Source organism: Coenobita brevimanus, chromosome 89, assembly GCF_032717465.1.
Source record: "Coenobita brevimanus isolate Jiangsu-jjx chromosome 89, ASM3271746v2, whole genome shotgun sequence".
In the NCBI taxonomy this organism is placed as follows: Eukaryota; Metazoa; Arthropoda; class Malacostraca; order Decapoda; family Coenobitidae; genus Coenobita; species Coenobita brevimanus.
This window is the reverse complement of record NC_137042.1, coordinates 28,804,023-28,821,778: the sequence shown is the minus strand read 5'-3', so window position 1 is coordinate 28,821,778 and position 17,756 is coordinate 28,804,023. Positions and strand designations below refer to the sequence as shown.

The following is a 17,756-nucleotide window of genomic DNA, read 5'->3' as shown; positions in this document are numbered from 1 at the left end:
GTACCATGGTAAGTTTCGACTATTTTTCTTCGGTTATCAGTCATACTTGTATATAACCCTGTGCAGTTTAATTTTCCGGCGGATGTTATGCTTCACCCATCATATTTTCACTTAGATATTTCATTTTGCCGTCATTCTTCTACTTTTGTTCGTCTTCACTGTCTCAGTTTGACTTAGATATTTATATATTTATGCACCTTTTTTGTCACACAGTCAAAGTTACATATGGATTAATTCTTCCCTCGTTATAAGCTCTTTTTTTTTTGGGGGGGGGAAGGGATTTCATTAAGTTTTCGTTTTACCTCGATATTTTGCCTTTTAATGATAATGTTGCCTTGTTAAGCAGTATTTTTGCTGTCATTATTGTATGATGAATGGATTGTTGTAGTTTGAGAATGGATTTTTTTTCTCTTTAACTAAACTTATTTTTATTCATCATTGTGTGTATATTATATTAGTATATATGAAGAATGTCAGTCAATTCCATCTCTTTTCGTACCCGACTAAGTATGTTTTGAGAACATCAGTCATTTCCATCTCGCTTCGTACCCGTCTTTTTCCTCCAAGCCCTGAATGCCAGAATAATCCTCATTTTACCGCATGTAAAAGAGCGGTGGCATTATTTATGGAGGTGAATATTTTATGACGTGAGTGCATGAATACGCCGGCAAGAGGGGGTGGCGGAGCGCAGGGTAATGGCAGGGTTTATGAGGGCTTGCAGTGGCGGTGAAAATGGCGGCAGCTTGAATGGCGGTCTGTGTTTGAGGCGGGGGAAGGTGGGGTAGAGAGAGAAGGAGAGAGAGAGAGAGAGTTTAAAGTCACAAATTCATAGGGAAAGACGTAAATAGCAGGGCAGATGTGGAGAGAGAGAGAGAGAGAGAGAGAGTTTAAAGTCACAAATTCGTAGGGAAAGACGTAATAGCAGGGCAGATGTGGAGAGAGAGAGAGAGAGAGAGAGAGAGAGAGAGAGAGAGAGAGAGAGAGAGAGAGAGAGAGAGAGGGAGAGAGAGAGAGGCGGGAGGCAAGAAAGGTGCTCATGTGAGAGAGGGGGGTGGAGGTGGGGGTGGGGGAGCTGCCTGGTTTTTGTGAATGAGAACAAGGGCGGAATGTAACGAGGGGAACGTTCGTCATGCAGAAAAAAAAAAAAAAACGTTGAGGGGGAAAAACACGCTTCAGATTCATCAACGGTTTGACGTAACGTTTTTAACTCATCCACTGTGTCAGTTCTAAAATTGAAATAAGAAGAAAGGCATCGTACTAGAGGGGTTATGCCCATGCACTCAGGTGACGTAGTTGTGATTATATTCTTGCCGCCAGACGATTTTATGCAGGTGAGGAGAGCGGCCAGGTAGCGACGGGTTAATGAGGGGAGTACCTAGCCTCACCGGTTTCAAAAGTCTCTCTCCTGAGGTATATAAAAGTGCCTGAGGATAAAAATAATAATAGTAATAATAATAAGAATAAGAATAAGAATAAGAATAATAGGTCACGGGATTGTAGGGGTAAATTAGTAGTATTTTCGACGTCTTGATTAGGAGAGATCTTTTCTAAGCTGAACGTAGTCATCGGGGGGGTAGCAGGAGCGAAATCGAAAATACGTCACGGTATTGAAAGAGAGAGAGAGAGAGAGAGAGAGCGTGTGCCATCAAAATTAAGAGTATTAAGCCATATACGTAAGGAGGGCATGATTTTAGGGAAAATGAGGGGAAAGTATCGATAAAGACTCAGCGTGTGAAAATTCTTGAGGGAGAATTTACGATGTTAGTTGCAGCGGTGTGGGGGGGGGTAGGGTGTTGGTGGGGAGAGAGGGTAGTGGGATATGAAGGGGGATGGAGAGGGGGAAGGTGTGTGTGTGTGTGTGTGTGTGTGTGTGTGTGTGTGTGTGTGTTTGTGTGCACTGTCTAAGGGGGGATGGTTTGGAGGGAAAGAGAGGGATACGGTTTTGTGCGTGTATAGTGGGGGGTGGGGGTGTACAGTGTGAAGGGGAAGGAAAGAGGTAGGTTGGTTTGTGAATGTTTGTGAGGGGTTGGTGTGGAGTAGGGGGATGGGGTAGTGTGGGGAGGGGTGTGTATGAGAGGGGTATAGGGTGGTGTTAAGTGTGGGTAGAGGGGGCGAGAGGTAGGGTGGTGGTGTGTGGGATGGGGTGAGGTAAAGGTGTTTCTGTGGTGTTGGGAGGGGGAGGGGGATCGTGTGAGTGGCGGAAGGTGTCTGGGCACAAAACAGGAACAAGATTGATGGCGGTGCGAGTGGAGGAGGAGGAGGAACCGCGGTGGGAGAGAAAATGGCTGCCGCGAGACAGATGGAGTCTGGTGGGTGGCTGGCCGAGATACCAATATGTCTGATTTCGTCTGATTTTGGCCAGAATTTTCTCGAGCTTGGTTGACTTTCTAGACTCGTTGCGTTTTATTTCCGGCCTTATTTTCATGGACATAGGAACTCTTACGGCACCTCTTAGTTGCTCATTGTGCGTATTACATTTTAACGATCTCCTCCGCAGTATGTTAGTTATTTCTGAATTAGACCTGTATGCTTCTTGACTTGGAAGGATTTGTAGCACCTCCTAGCGAGTTATTTTACACACTGCATCTCAGTATTTTCATGAATGTTATTCCTGTCTTCATATTTTAGACAGATATTGCATAAATAACATAGAGGAGAATACTGTATTTACTCTTTCACTTACGGACTTGCTTTTCCGATTTATTGCATACGTAGGAGAATTCTGTGACAGACTGTTTAATATATTTAGTGATTCCATACTTCCACTCAACACACCTCAGCTTTTGAACATGCTTAGTTTGTGAGTGATATAACTACAGACAATCCCAAACAGCGTTCGAAATTCAAAGTTGAAAGACTGCAAGCATTGCGAATGTCGTCCTTAATAACGTTTTCGCTGCGGTTTGGAACACCTGGGTATTTTATTTAGGATAAAATCAGGATATTTTGTTCAGCTGATGAGGATCCTAGGAGAGAAAGCCTACAAATAAAGTATCACGTTACGCAGTCTCTGCTATTGGTAAAGCTGAGAAATATATTTAGGCCAAATCCAGACGTATTTGTTTTGTGGTGATAAATCCTCGTAGTCAAAGGCTTGCAGCTTGAAGATTGTATGCTAAAAGTGTTATAATGCCTGAGGTGGTTCTGACGTGGCATATGTAGAAATAAAGCGGTAGGAAAGTGGTATTGGGAAACCTGGTAAGTTGAGGTAAATACCGCCCCGTAGATCTCGGCTGAACACCTGGCAGTTTAATGTTTACAGCTGCCAGGTCTGATGCTTCGGCTGTCGGGTGCCATATCTCCAACCACTTCATCATCCTTTGATCGATAAATTAGTTTGGTAGTAGCAAGAATGCAGTACTAAAGACTTCATCATATTGAAAGGGGTTTTAGGAACTTTTTAAGGTTCACACAAACAATTTTAAATTGATAGGCTACTGATAAGTACCGGTATATATTGTAGTGCTTTCCTTAACAGGCGTGTGTGTGAGACGTGACTTTTTTTTTCTCTCTCTCTCCCGACATTTTCTGTCCTGTTTGGGGACTCGCCACAGACTGCGTGGTTTGAACTCTGCGGATAGAGCATGCCACATTTCACTTACTGCCTCTGAGGTTGTATGGCAGATTGGGGAAGGGAGGAGGACTGGAATAAATAATGGAAGGAGGTACACAGCTGGAAGGGGGATTGGCAGCTCTTTGGGAGGAAGTTGGAACAGTATGGCCGGAGACTACGGAAACAAGAGGGTGGAAGGCTGAGAATCGGCTCCCTCACAGAATTTCAGAACCACCAGTTAATGCCGTCTTGGTGTGTTTATTGGGAATTAAAGGAATATGAGGGTTGGAATCACTGCAGGAGGAGAGTTGGAAACAGTAAGGCGGAGAGAGAGAGAGAGAGAGAGAGAGAGAGTTGAAATTTAATTAATATTTGTGTCTAGGTTTATCAGTGATTTGTCTTGAAACTGTAAACGTTTATGTGAGTTTATGTTGAAATTATTTATAGTTTTGTTTTAGAAGTGTATTTTTTATTCTTATTATACGAAGCTTTGCTCCCACTTGGGACCCCCTCCAACACGGAATGGCTGTGACAGAACCTCCTTCAAGCTACTTGCCCCACCTTACCTCTCTCTCTCTCTCTCTCTCTCTCTAACACTCCCCTTCCCTCTCGTCAGTATACCGCTTCACACTCTTCCATAGCACAGTATGATCTCCATCATCCGACATTCCACTCAGTTTCACGTTCAGATATTTTCATTTCCTCTCTATGTGCATTCATATCATATCAGTGTGTTTATCTTATCTATCTGGTAATCCTGCAGCTCATTCCAACGGGCCATTCTTTCATTCGAAATATTTATACCTTTCACTTTTACGTAGGCTATATCATCCATGCTGCCGATGCGTACATCTCTTTTGGAAAAGGTCATTGCTGCTGCCTCTCACCAAACTGGTTGCGTCACTCATGGCTCAGGTTTCCCTCCTATATGAGAATCTCTGCAGTAACACTTTCACTCTGGGTTTTCTTTGCCTCCAGACTGGCCACCCTACCCGGATATTATAAGTACATGTGTGTGTGGTATAGGCTTTTTAGTGTGTTGTGCCGAAGTAGTGCATGTTTTTGTAGTGTAGGTATATTGCTGTGTTGGTGTTGTGAGGGGTGGCTGTGTGTGAGTGGAGGGCAGACAGGATCTATGTGACGGGTGGTGATGCCGCGCCATATGCTCGCTCACACCACTCAGGATCATCATCATACTCATTCATCTTCACTCACTCTTGCCTTAATACTCGTCTGGGCAATACACTCTCGCTCTCAGAATATTGCTCGTCGGGATTATACTCATTTCCCTTCGCCCCCACTCACCACACTCTCACACAGCCACATCAGGATGTCATTCCTGAGGGTAATACCCTCTTCGCTCTCACTCACCCTCCTTGAAGCGAACTAGAGAATCACCCCTGTGCTGTGAGGATTATACTCATCAGGGTATTACACATCAGGATAATACCCATTTCCGTTCACTGTCAATCACTTTTTCTGTCACGTGTAGTCGCTTTTCAATGTAAGTTGTGTGTAGCCTCATAAGCCTTTTTTTCTGCGACTTGTCCTTTGCCTCAGTGATATAAATAGATTGATTTTAAAGAGAGATGCATCAGTCCTTAAGCGGTTTTCAGTGTGAGCCTCTGCCCAGTCACTACCTCTCGTTGTCCCCCAAGTGTAATGATCTAGCGTAGTGGTTACAGTGGTGGGTGTAGAGGGGAAGGGGTGGAGGTGATGTTTGTGTTGGGGGGGTTTAATGGAAGGGTGGGTTGAAGCGGCGTTAGTTTATGTTTAAAGAATTATGGTCTAGTTCAGTGGTTTGGGTGTTTAGTGGACTAGGAGGTATGAGGTAGTGTCAGAGGTAGGGTGTGTAGAGGGGGTTGAGATGGATTGGGAGAGAAAGGTTGTGTTGAGTTGAGGGTAAGGGGGTTGTGGTGGTAAGGAGGGGTTGTGGTAGTGAGGGGAAAAATGAAGTTTTGTGGTGTTGGGATCAGAGAGATGGTGTGGGGGACAGGGGTTGTGGTTGTGGTGGTGTGTCGGTGGGGAGGAAGCACCACCATCCCACTCACTTCATTAGCAGAGATTGGAGGTTGGGAGTGAGAGGAGGTTGCTAGGGGAAGGTGGGAGTGGGGGATGGGAGGAACTGGTGCAGGTGACGTAGTAGGCGTGGGCAGAGAGGCGAGAGGACAGGGGAGGTATGCTGAGAATGGAAGGGAAAGGAGAGAAAGGTTAGAGGGCAAGGGTGGGGAGAGAAATGTTAAGAGGAAAGGAGGGACGTGGAGAAGAGAGGGGAAGCTAGGAGGAGGACTTGGAGAGAAAAAGAGAGAGAGAGTATGTTGAGGGTGGAGGAGAATGAAGAGAAAAGTTGAAGGACAAAGGTGGGGAGAGTAATGAGGGACGGGAGGGGGGGAGTAGGGAGGGATGGAGAGACGAAAAGGAAGGAGGAGAGGGGAAGAGAGATAGAGAGATCGTAGAGGAGGGGAGGGAGAAAAACAAGAGTGCGCGCGTGCGTGAGTGAGTGTGTGTATGTGTGTGTGTGTGAAAGAGAGAGAGAGAGAGAGAGAGGGGGGGGGAAGGGGGCGTAAATTAGGGATGAAAACGGAGGGGAAGGAGGGAGAGAAGGCAGGAGTTAGTGGGGGGAGAGTGGAGGGAAATTGTCCTGAGTCAGGGTGTAGATTGGGGAGAGGTTGGGAGATACGTCATGAATGAGGACGGGGAAGGAGAGAGGAAGGGTGAGAAGAGCTGGCCTGTGGGTGATAGGAAGGAGGAAAAGGAAGGGAAGGGAAGGAGCCGAAGTATGGGCGAGGGGAGGGAGGAAAGCAAAGGCGTGCAGTAAGAAGGAAGTAAAGAGGAAGTAGAGAACCATGAAGAAGGGAAAAGAAGAAAAGTGGGGAGATATTTCACGAGTGCGGGAGGGGAAATGAGGGGAGAGGAGGGAAGGCAAGTGAGGGGAGTGGAGGGGAGAGGAAGGAAGGGAAGTGAAGTGAGGGAGGGGAGGCCATGGGACGAGAGGGGAAACACGTAAAAAGTGAGGGGAAAGATGGTGAGTCACGTAAAGAGCAAGTTAAAAATTAAAGGTGGGAGAGGCACCTACGATAATGGAGAGAGAGAGAGAGAGAGAGAGAGAGAGAGAGAGAGAGGAGAACGTGAAGTGAGTCAGACATAAGAGAAAAATATAGTGCAGGGGAGACGAAAAGAAAACAGTGAGAGAGAATGAGAAGATGGGGGTAATGATGGAAAACGAGGGCGTATAGTATGGGGCACATAAACTGTAAGGGATATATTGTAAAAGTGAAGAAACTGAAGCTCAAACTATAGACTGAATATGTTATCGACAAGATGGAGATTGGAAATATAAAACGAAATGAAATGCATAGTAGAGGAGACCCAGGGAAAATGAAATTGAGATAAAATATGAATGTAGAGGTGAAGTGTGTGATAAGGGGGGCAAAATTTAGAAATAATAGATAAGATGAAATAGGAAGAGAGGCAGATGAAAAAATTAAAGAAGGGGGAAATGTGAGGTGGAGGAAAGAGATGCAAAACAGAGATTTGTCATTTAGCGGGGACCTGGAAAATGGATGAAGTTGGAATGTGAGGTTCTAAGGAAGGAAAGTAAGAATATAAAGACTGAAGAAGGAGAGGCTGTAAGTTAAGGGAGAGGAGGAATATTGGAGATAGGGAGTAAAGACTTAAAATGGAGGAGAAACAGAAATGGAAGTAGAAGAGAGGCATGGGAAGGAAGAGAGAAGAGATGAAGACAGAAATAAAGAGAGGGATGACGTAGAGAAAAATAAAAATAGGGGCGATATAGATAGAAATGAAAGGAGGGACGATAGAGATGAAAGGAGGGTCGATATTGATAGAAGGGAAAAGAGGGTCAGTACAGGTAGTAATAAAGGAAGGGACGATTCTGATAAAGGTAAAAAGTAGGATGATATTGAAATTAATTGGAAGATTGGGATAGAGAAAGAAATTAAACAAGCATAAACTGATGGAAGTGACAGGGGCCTCAGCAGAATGGAGTGAGAGAGAGAGAGGTGGTGACGTAAATGGGAGGAGGGGAGGAAGAGAGGTGATGACGTGATGACGTAGAGAGAGGGAGGAGGTAAGGGATAGGGGAGGGAGCGGAGCGGATTGGAGCGAAGCGGAGATGGTGATGATGGGGAGTGAACTGGGGAGGGGAGAGGAGGAAGAGGAACATGATGATGATGATGATGGTGATCGGACGGCTAGAGTGAAGAGGAGGGTAGGCAAGAGGAGAAAGGCAAAAAGAAATATGAGAAGAGGAGAAACATAATGAGGAGGAAAAGTGGAGGAGAGACGGGCAAAAACGAAGAGGAGGAGGAGGAGGAGGAGGAGGAAGGGAGACAAGGAGGATGAAAAGGGAGTCTGAAACAAGGAGATGAAGAAGTATTGGAAAGAGAGAGGAAAGTATTAGAAAAGAGAGGGGAGGAAGGGAAGAGACGGAAGGAACGGCAGCAAGAATGATGGAGAGACAGACATGGAGACAGAGCGGGAGGACAGGAAATGGAAGGAAGAAAGGAGGGAGAAAGGAGCAGGGAGGAAAGGAGGCAAATGTGGAGGGGAGAGAGAGACATGGAGATAGAGTGGAAGGATAGGAGGTGGCGGGAAGGAGGGAGGTAGGGATGAGAAAGGCTGTGCTGACGTCAGTACCAGCCTAGACTCCTTCAACCCCCCCCCTCCTTGTCTGTCATCATCTCTCCCCCCATTCCCCCTTCTCTCTCTCTCTCTCTCTCTCTCTGCCGTGCGCGGGTGTGAAATGCAAGTTTTTTTTTTCTTTCTTTTTTATTATCACCATTATATACAAGCTTCACAAATCCATCACAACAAAGGGCCTCTCCTTAGCTGTCCTCACTTCCTTTGGTATGAAGATGAAGAAAATAAAGACGTCGGCACTGTGAAGGAATTGGAGATTAATTCAAAGCCCTAACGATAACTTAAGCTGTAACGTGGAGGCATCAAATATTCATTGCACCGTACACACACACACACACACACACACACACACACACACACACACACACACACACACACACACACACACACACACACACACACACACACACACACACACACACACACACACACACACACACACACACACACACACACACACACACACACACACACACACACGTCACTACCATCTCTCTCCCTCCCTCCCCATCGATCCATATCATCCTTTGCCTTCCACCTGTTACACAGTCATTGCTTCCTTTAATCCTTCTCTTTTTTCTTCCATGGCTCCTCCTCTTCCTTTCTTCCCTTCTCTTCCCTTCCCTCCCTACCCATTCATTTATCCTTACCTCCCCCCCTCCCTCTCCCTTCCCCTCCCCTCAACCCTCTCCCTCCCATTCCTCTTACCCTCATCTTCCCTGTTCACTCCTTTATATTTTTATTCTTCCCCATTCTCCCTCCCCCCCATCCCTCCCTCCCTCCCATGATTGCCGTCCCTCCTCCCTCCCTCACTTTCAGCTTTTCCCCCTCCCCGCCCCTCCATATCTCCACATACCTTTCATTCATCCTCACTTTGCAGTTCTTTATTCTTCTCCCCCTCCTTTCCCTCTGTCCAATCCACTTTCTCCCTCATTCCTTTCCTCTCCCCCTACCCTTCTCTCTCCCGCTCTCCGTTCCTCTCCTCCATTCATGCTCTCTTCCTTTCTCCCTTCCTCTCTCTCCTATCTTTCCTTTGCTCTCGTTTCTTTCTTCCTTTCGTCGCCTTCTTTCGTCCCTTCTCCTCTTTTCTTCCACAGTCCCTTCCTCTCCACCACTCTTACTTCCATTCTCTCTCTCTCTCTCTCTCTCTCTCTCTCTCTCTCTCTCTCTCTCTCTCTCTCTCTCATTTTCCCTTTCTTAGTGTCCACTCCATCCTCCTTCCTCTCCATCATTCTTCCCGGCCCTCCTCCATTCCTCCATCATTCTTTCCCCCATTCTTTCATCATTTATTCCCTCTTTCCTCCATCATTCTTTCCTCCATTCTTCCATCATTTATTCCCTCTTTCCTCCATCATTCTTCCCTCCTTCCCCCTCTATTCCTCCTTCGTTATCCCACCTTCCCCTGTCATTCTTCCCTCTCTCCTTCCCCCTTCCATTCCACCATAATTCTCCCCTCCCCCCCTTCATTCCTCCATCTTTCTTCTCCCCTCCCCTCCAAGTCTCCATCTTTATCCCACCTTCCTCCATCCTCTGTCCCTGCCTTCCTCCATACCCCCCTCCTATCCTGCCAAGCCGCGTTGAAATTGGTGTCTATTTATAGCCAGCTGGAGGGGGGGGGGATAGAGAGGAGGAGGAGGAGAGGGAGAGATGGAGGGAAGACACGTGGAGGAAGAGAAGGAGGGAATGGATGATGGGTGTGGGGGGACGGGAAGGAGAAGGGGAAAGGGGAGGGATGAAGGGTACAGGGAGAAGGAGAGGAAGGAAGAGAAAGAACGACTAGGAGGGAGGGGAAGGGTGGAAGGATGGAGGGAAGGGGAGGGAAGGTGGAGGATCAAGGGAGGAGGGGAGGAGCAGATCTCCCTGTTTTCCTTCAAGGTTGTTGTTGAGGGGCTGCCAGAGTGAAACCGAGAGAGAGAGAGAGAGAGAGAGAGAGAGAGCATCAAAGACTGGCTTATACACACAGCCGTTAGCTGTGGTGAGATGGCCACCTGGAGCAAGACGCCATTGTATATGTTGCAGTGGTTCACGAGTGTCGTTAGGGAATTATTTGATTGGTATTATTACAAGTGAGTTTAAAGATTTTGTAACATGCCTTGCAACGTGAATGGGTATGACATACTGTATATTTCATTAACTCCTTACTCAGCTGAATAAAACTGTCAACAGAAGCAAAGAACATAATTGAAAAGGAGTATCGTGTTAAAGGGATTAATCCCTTTAGGCCAAGGACGTCTGTGTTATTCTGGTGTAGGAAATGCAAGACGAATTTATTTACTTTGTGAAAGACGTCCTCCAGCTGAAGGACGTGGCAGCGATCTCACTCAAGAATAGCCTACATTAATCCTTTCACGCCCACAACGTCTTTAGTAATTTCTTAAAGGCAAAGACTATTTCTTTTTTCTTATCTTCTTTTTTTAATTCCGGCTGTCTCCCTATTTTTTGCAGATTACGAGAGACTTTCTTGAACTGGAGGGGTTCGATATAACCTTCACTGACTCTGCACTATGAGATGGCATACTAAGCAAAATATAATCGCCTCTTGACAAGAATAAAAAAAAAGATTAAAAGAATAATAGCTGCTTGTAGTGAAAGAGTTAAAGACTGCTTGTGTATTTTTAAATATAACTGCAGACGATTTTATTCTGTTCAGGAGATATTTTCGATCATGAGGGAGTTACATATAACCTTCAGCAACCCTTTAACTACGAAAAATCTCCCTTAAGGTACATAAAAATCGTCCGGAGATAGGAAGGATAAATAATGAAATACGCCATCGGAGTAAAGGAGCTAAGGATAGAAGTCGATGGTAGGGATAGTTGGGGAAGTAGTGAAGGTAACGATGTAAGGTGTTGTGGAAGTGTCTGTGCATCCAAAAGTACGACTATCATGGGGACCTGTATCGATCCTCGTTTTTTGTGGGTGGTTGTGAATAAAACTTGTTATAAATTGATTGTCTGCTTTAATTGGCTTTGTGTCGTCGATATGCATCAATCAAAACAGAAGGTAAGGGGACAGGTAAGAGGGGTAGAGGAGGGAGAGGTTGGAGGAGTAGGGCAGGGTGGATGAGGGTTGCAGGGGTGATGGATGGGGCAAGAGGAGAGGGGGAGGTGGCTAGAGAGGAACACAGAGGTAGAGGAGATGTGGGGGAGGGAGGGTGATGGGGGTTAGGGGGTGGGCGTGGGAACAGTGGTGTGGTAAGCATTGCTGGCTGATGAGGTGCATTGTTCAAGTGGAATTAACACGTTATACAAATACCACAGCAGGCAGAGCATTTACCAGAGCATATTTTTATATCATTTTTTTGTGGTAGCAAGAGTATGATGCAAAATGTGTTGTTGAACGTAACCCTTTCACCTCGAGGTTCCGTCCTAAGATGAGTAAAATAATTTAGCGTTAGTCGCGATGAAAGAGTACGCCCGCGGGCTGAAGGTATTAAGGGAGATTATTTTCTAACTCATTCATCCTCATGGGTCTCTCCAAAGCAAAGGAAAATTGTCCAACTTTACACAGAATACAATACAAAATGGGCCATGTTCACGAACTGAATTACTTATGGAAATTATTTGTTTTAATCATTCCACTACAATATGCCCTTCCACATCACCTGACTGTACCAAAAATAAGACAAATATACACCATCATAGTGAAAGGGATACAACAGTGAGTGGATAAATATATTTTAACTGGATTAAGAAAGGACGTTGCTTTGGATTTCAGGTAAGGTTGTTTTGGGGTCACCTATTATTCAGAAACATAAAAAAAAATAATAATATTGGATTAAAATTCATAAAGTGTGTATAACTGCAGTGAGATAAAGATGAGTGGTTTTTAAGCTGTGTAATACTGAAACGAAAAATAGCCTGACTCACCTCTCTCGTTCAGTGCGATGACGCCTTATTTTGGTTCATGCTGCCTTCAGAGTATTATATTTAACTTTGGAGAAACACATTTTACTGAAAGGTTTGAAATAATCGTTTACCTTACAGTACGATGACGTTTGTATTATTATTATTATTATTATTATTATTATTATTACGGTACCCATTGTATCGACTGCCATGCCAAAGTCCTAGTTAACGAGGTATAAATTTCTTAACATGAGTTAAATGAAACGAATCATATTATCACCTTCAGCCCAAGAATTAAATTATATTCTTGCTGTCACCGGGAGATTTTATTTAACGCAGGTGCAACTGGCAATGTTGGGGTTAATTAAACTTATTTATCCAACCCCTCCAGTTCTTAAAACATCTCTGCAAATGAAGAAAACCATCTGGAGAATTAAAAAAACAAGGACATCCTCGTAATGGAGAAGTATAAATCCTGTCTAGACTAAGCACAACTGGACACCGAAATAGATATCTGACCTAATTTCCGACCAGAGTTATGTTCAGCTCCTCGCACATTTTCCCCTCGACCATTGACTCTTTCATGCCATAAGAAAAAATGTAGGAATTCTCTTTTCTGTTTCCCGGGCGTGAGAATGGCGGGTATTGTTGCTCACTTGTTTTATGCCTCTTCCCCCCACCCCCTCGCCAGTCCAGCAGAGGCCGCGTTTATTTCCCCGAGATCCTGATACTATTAACCTCGCGAGATACTGGTTTTACGAGCTTGTACGAAGGATGGCTTCTGTCCCTAGACTTCTTTTATTATTCATATTTTAAGATTATATTTTGTGTATTTTTCGCTTTAGAACCTTTCTCGTTTTGTTGATAAGAAGACAGGGCCTCATTTCGACATTTTCTTTAATTCAGCACGGTAAAACCCCAGCTCTCTGAACGGGTATCGGTGTAATTTTGTAATAAAACACTAAGGTAATTTATCCATGACAGTACGGAAAGACAGTGGGAATTTTGAACCTTTCGTATCCTTATCGTCGCAGCAGTTTCATCGATCCTGCCTCGCTTGCTCCGTCTTTGCGCCTCATATTTTTTTTCCTCGACTTTTTTTTTTCTTTGGGGGGAGGGGGATTCGTGAACGCTTACATCCAGCCCGGTTTGCTTCATTTAGTTACACTTCTTTCCCCTCCACTTGTTTGCGGACACATAGATGCCTCATGGTGTGTTGTTTCTCGTTAACACCCAAGCGTGGAGTCTCCTTCCTGTCATTAATATTTTTTCCTCATCGTTCTTCTCACTGCAGTTTCATTAATGCTGTTTCACCATCCCCATTTTCTTTTTTTTATTATAGCTCTACTCCTTTCTTGTCCTCTCGTTCGTAAGCCTGTTTATCTCTCTCGGTTTGTTGTTTTTACCCCATTCGTTTTCCTATACGTTCCTCCACTTAGATTTTTCAGGTATGTTGTTGTTACCTTTACTTCGTCCCGCATTTTGGCTCGTCGACTCGTAGCTCCCTCCCAGTGTGTTCTGAGCTTTGCTTTTCCTTTACTTTGATTCGTGGATACTTAAATTTTCGTGGTGTATGTTTAGCACCAGACTCTTTCCTCCAAGCGTAGATTTCTCACGCTGTGTTTTTAGCTTCACATTTTCCCCTCCGACGCTCATATCCCTTCCCGGCGCATTTGTGGCTTCACTCTGCTCCTCCACTATTGTCCTTGGACGCTCACATCCCTCTGGGATTGCCTTTAGCTTTTCTTTTTTCCCTTCTCTTTCGTTCGTCACCGTTCAGATCCTTCTCGGTATGTTTCTGTCCCCACTCGTTTTCCACCGCTATCGTTCGTGGACGCTTAGATCCCTCTCAGTGTAATGTTTTCCCATAACACCCACGCCTGGCCTCTCCATTCCGCCATTAGCATTTTCCCATCACTCTCCTTCCAGCAGCTCTATCGATCTTCCCGTGCACACTCTTTGTGTGTGTGTATATATATATATATATATATATATATATATATATATATATATATATATATATATATATATATATATATATATATATATATATATATCAACCAGCTTTAAAATTCGTTTAGATTCCTCTCGATATCATTTTGCACGCTCCAGCGTCTTTCCACCCTCATTATTTTGCTATCACTCTCCTCCGTGCAGTGCAGTGTTATCGATCCTGTCTGGCTCGCTTTTGTTGCTCTTCTTTTTGTTTTGCATCCTTTCTTGTTCTCCACACAGTTCTTTTGTTTTAGCTCTTCATATTTTCCACCCAGTTCTTTTATTTTATCACCTGTCTTATTTTCCGTATGCCTCTTTGCCCCACTTTTATTTTTCATCAGCTTCTTTTGTTTTAGCTCTTGCTTATTTTCCAACCACATCATATTTCCCTCATATTTTCCATCCACCTCTGTTTTACCTTCTCTTATTTTCCATCACTTCTGTTGTTATTGTTTTTCTTACTTTCCATCTACGTTCGTCGACTCTTGGATCCCGTTTAGTTACCGACCATTACTAGTCACAACCAAACCATCACAGGGTATCAGAACATGTAGGTGTTGGTTACCAAGAATTCTGTACAGTTGGGTATCACTGTCCTCCCTACTGTACAGATCATCCTGGCTTCATCACCCTTTTTCGTTGCCGTTTTAGTTTTAGCTCCTCTTTTTCCCGCACTCACGTTCGTCGACACTTGATCCCTCTCACTGATGCAAAAACTACTGTGATTTTTCCAAAGCGGAGAAGGCGGAAGGTGTTGAGGTTTATCTACATTTTGATATGCCTCTCATCCCCACATGCATTATTGATTCTGTCGTGCTGGGTGTTCCATTTACCATACACTTTTCGGTGACGCTTGGATCCCCTTCAATTCCTTTCTGTTAGTAGTTATCAACCAACCATGACAGAGTATAGTAACCATGACATTATAGAAAGATGTAGGCTTATTAGGCTGCTAAAAATTCTATACATTGTAATATTCCTCTGTCTCCTATCCAGTGTCATCGATCATTTTTTTATTCCCCCTTTCTTTTCTTTTTCTTTTCAATTTTTCACTTACATTTTTAGCATCTCTTTCGTCGATGCTGAATTTTCCAAAACCGTCCATGCGATCCTCAGGTTCCCGCCATTAGTATTTTCGTATCAGTTTCGCCTTTCTCCATGCAGTTTTATTCTTCCTGTCAGGATCCATTTTGTTCCTACCATTTTTTTCCTCCACGTTCGTCGACTTTTCGAGTTCTTCTTTCTTTCGTTTTTATTATTTTTTTTAACGCTTGTCCTCTATCTTCTCACCATTAATGTTTCTGTTTTTCTATTCTTCCTGCAGTTTCATCGATCTTCTCTGTTGCCCAGTTTCCTTTTCTTTTCTTTTTTTTTCTTTTCGCTTTTTTCCCTTCAGATTTTTCTCCTTCTTAAATCGCTTCTGGTGTGTTTTCGTGGATTTAGTGTTTTTGCATTTCTCTTCAGTGCAGATTCATCAGTCATGTCTTATTCCCTCGTGCTTTTTTCGTTCTTATTTTCTCTTTCGTCGACGTTTATTCCCTCTGGGTTTGTGTTTCTTCTGTTAGCATTCTCTTATCTCAGCAGTTTCATCGATCCTGTCTTTCTTGTTTTTTCACGTTTATTTTTAGCTCCTCGTCCGTCGACGCGTAAATCCCTCTCGGCGTGTTTTTCTTTTTTTCTCTCTCTTTTTCAAATATCGCCCACGCCCCGCCTCCGCCTCCCTCCATTAGTAGTCGCAACCCAACCGTGGACTCGGAAAACAAAAGTCTCCCCAAAATTCCCTGCCAAGTCCTCCTTGATCCCACTGCCAGGAATCTCACTCCCAGAATTTTCCCTTTCCCCGCCACACATGACTCCCCAAGTAAATTTTTTCCCGCCAAAAATTTCTCGCCTCCAAAAATTTTCCCCGTCAAGGATGGCGACTTAAAAATTCTTCTCGTTACATATGAATCTCCATTTTTTTTCCTCTGCCAGTTACGATTCCCTCAAAAATTTTCTCCGTCAAACGTGACTTCCTTTATATTCCCCCACCAAGCAGGACTTTTCCTCAAATATATTCCTTGCCAAGCGTGATTCTCCCTCAAAATTTTCCTTGCCAGACGTGATTCATTATTAACCTAGTCCTTGAAAAACATAACCTAAAAAAAAAAAAAAAAAAAAAAAAAAGCCATGAGACGTTTTGGTAGTGCAGTGGTAGAGCTTCTGTCAGAGGAAGGTGTGGCGCCACTGTTCGAATACAGAGAGCGACGATTTTTATTGTGTATATCGCCGCCAGAGACGTAGAATGGTTACCTACGGCTTAAATGATCTAAACTACGGTAGCCTAACCTTGGATCCTTCCACTCGAGTTGATAATAAGTGATTGCCTGCTACTTTTTATTTAATTATTATTTTTATAGCGCACACCTAACAAATTTTCTTGTCAAACACAACTCTTTATAATTTCCCCACATCAAACAACACTTTCCCTGACAGTTTCCCCACCAGGCATGACTCGCTCTCAAAAGTTTCCCCTCGCCAGTCATGGAACCCCCTCCCCTCCCCCTTTTGTTTCCCGGTAGCGCGGTGTTCCCGGTATCGTCTCGCTTCCCGGTATATGAGTTGCATAATTACTTTTTGCTGAAGCCTGTACGGAAGCCCTTAGTTATGATGGGTAGGGGATGAGTTCTACGGAATTTTGCGCGGACTTGGGTTGTTATGTCGCGTTGTTTCGTTGGTTTTCGGTTGTGAATTTGCATGAATGTGAATCTACACACACACACACACACACACACACACACACACACACACACACACACACTGGTGCAGACACCGCTCGCTGGTGCAGTGGTAACGTTCCCGCTTGCCAACTGGTGGACGGGAGTTCGCGCCTCGCTCAGGTTGCGAAAAGTTTCACTGACGAAGTGGGTGGTTACTGTCCCCCTTGAGCAAGGGGACGGGTGTGTGCGTGTGTGAAGGTCACAGCCTTGCCCTTAGATCGGACTATATGAGCTCTCAGCTCCCTTCCGGGAGGGTAAAAGCTGACGATCACGACCATCAAGTGATCCTGACCGACCCGGTGAATTACACACACACACACACGCAGGGTTGTTGTAGTGAAGGAGCTGAATGGTATCCGTGTTCATGGGGGTGTGATAATTACCAGCACCCTCTTTAAACCCAGCCACACCTCACACTTTCTATGACTCGTTTTTTCTCTCCTTCTCCCTTCACTCCTTGCTTTTCTTCACTCCCTCCATACATTTTTTTACTTATTATTATTATTATTATTTTTCCATTTCCCCAGTCATTGTCCTTCATCCATTTTGGTGTCTGTATCATGGTGGATTGAAAATGATGATAGTTATGCTTCCGATTATAGTGTTCGCTGTGGTTCGTCCCCATGTTCACTGTAAGGGTTATGATGATGATGATGATGATGATGATAATTTTACCTTCTATAATAACTGTCTCTCATTCCCCGCTCGTTGGAAAAGTTTGTTGAGTGCTGGCGTGAATGATGATGATGAAGGTTGTTTTGATGATGATTTTTCTTGTTGCAGTGTATAATTGTCCGTTGTCCCCCTTCTTATATTTAATGGTTCTGTTTATGATAATTTGGTCCCTTAATTGTCCCTCCTGCCTCTTGTTAACAGTAGGGATTAGGAAATGATGATGATGATTACGATGAGGTGAAGGAGGAGGACGAGGAGGAAGAG

The 17,756-nt window shown here is 44.2% G+C and overlaps 1 protein-coding gene across 2 annotated transcripts in view; it reads left to right on the top strand.

Annotated features, from left to right (window-relative positions):
* The window catches only part of unc-104 (kinesin family member unc-104), a 212,168-nt gene that overhangs the window by 75,599 nt on the left and 118,813 nt on the right, over window positions 1–17,756 (top strand). The gene's annotated exons all lie outside the window — the stretch shown is intronic.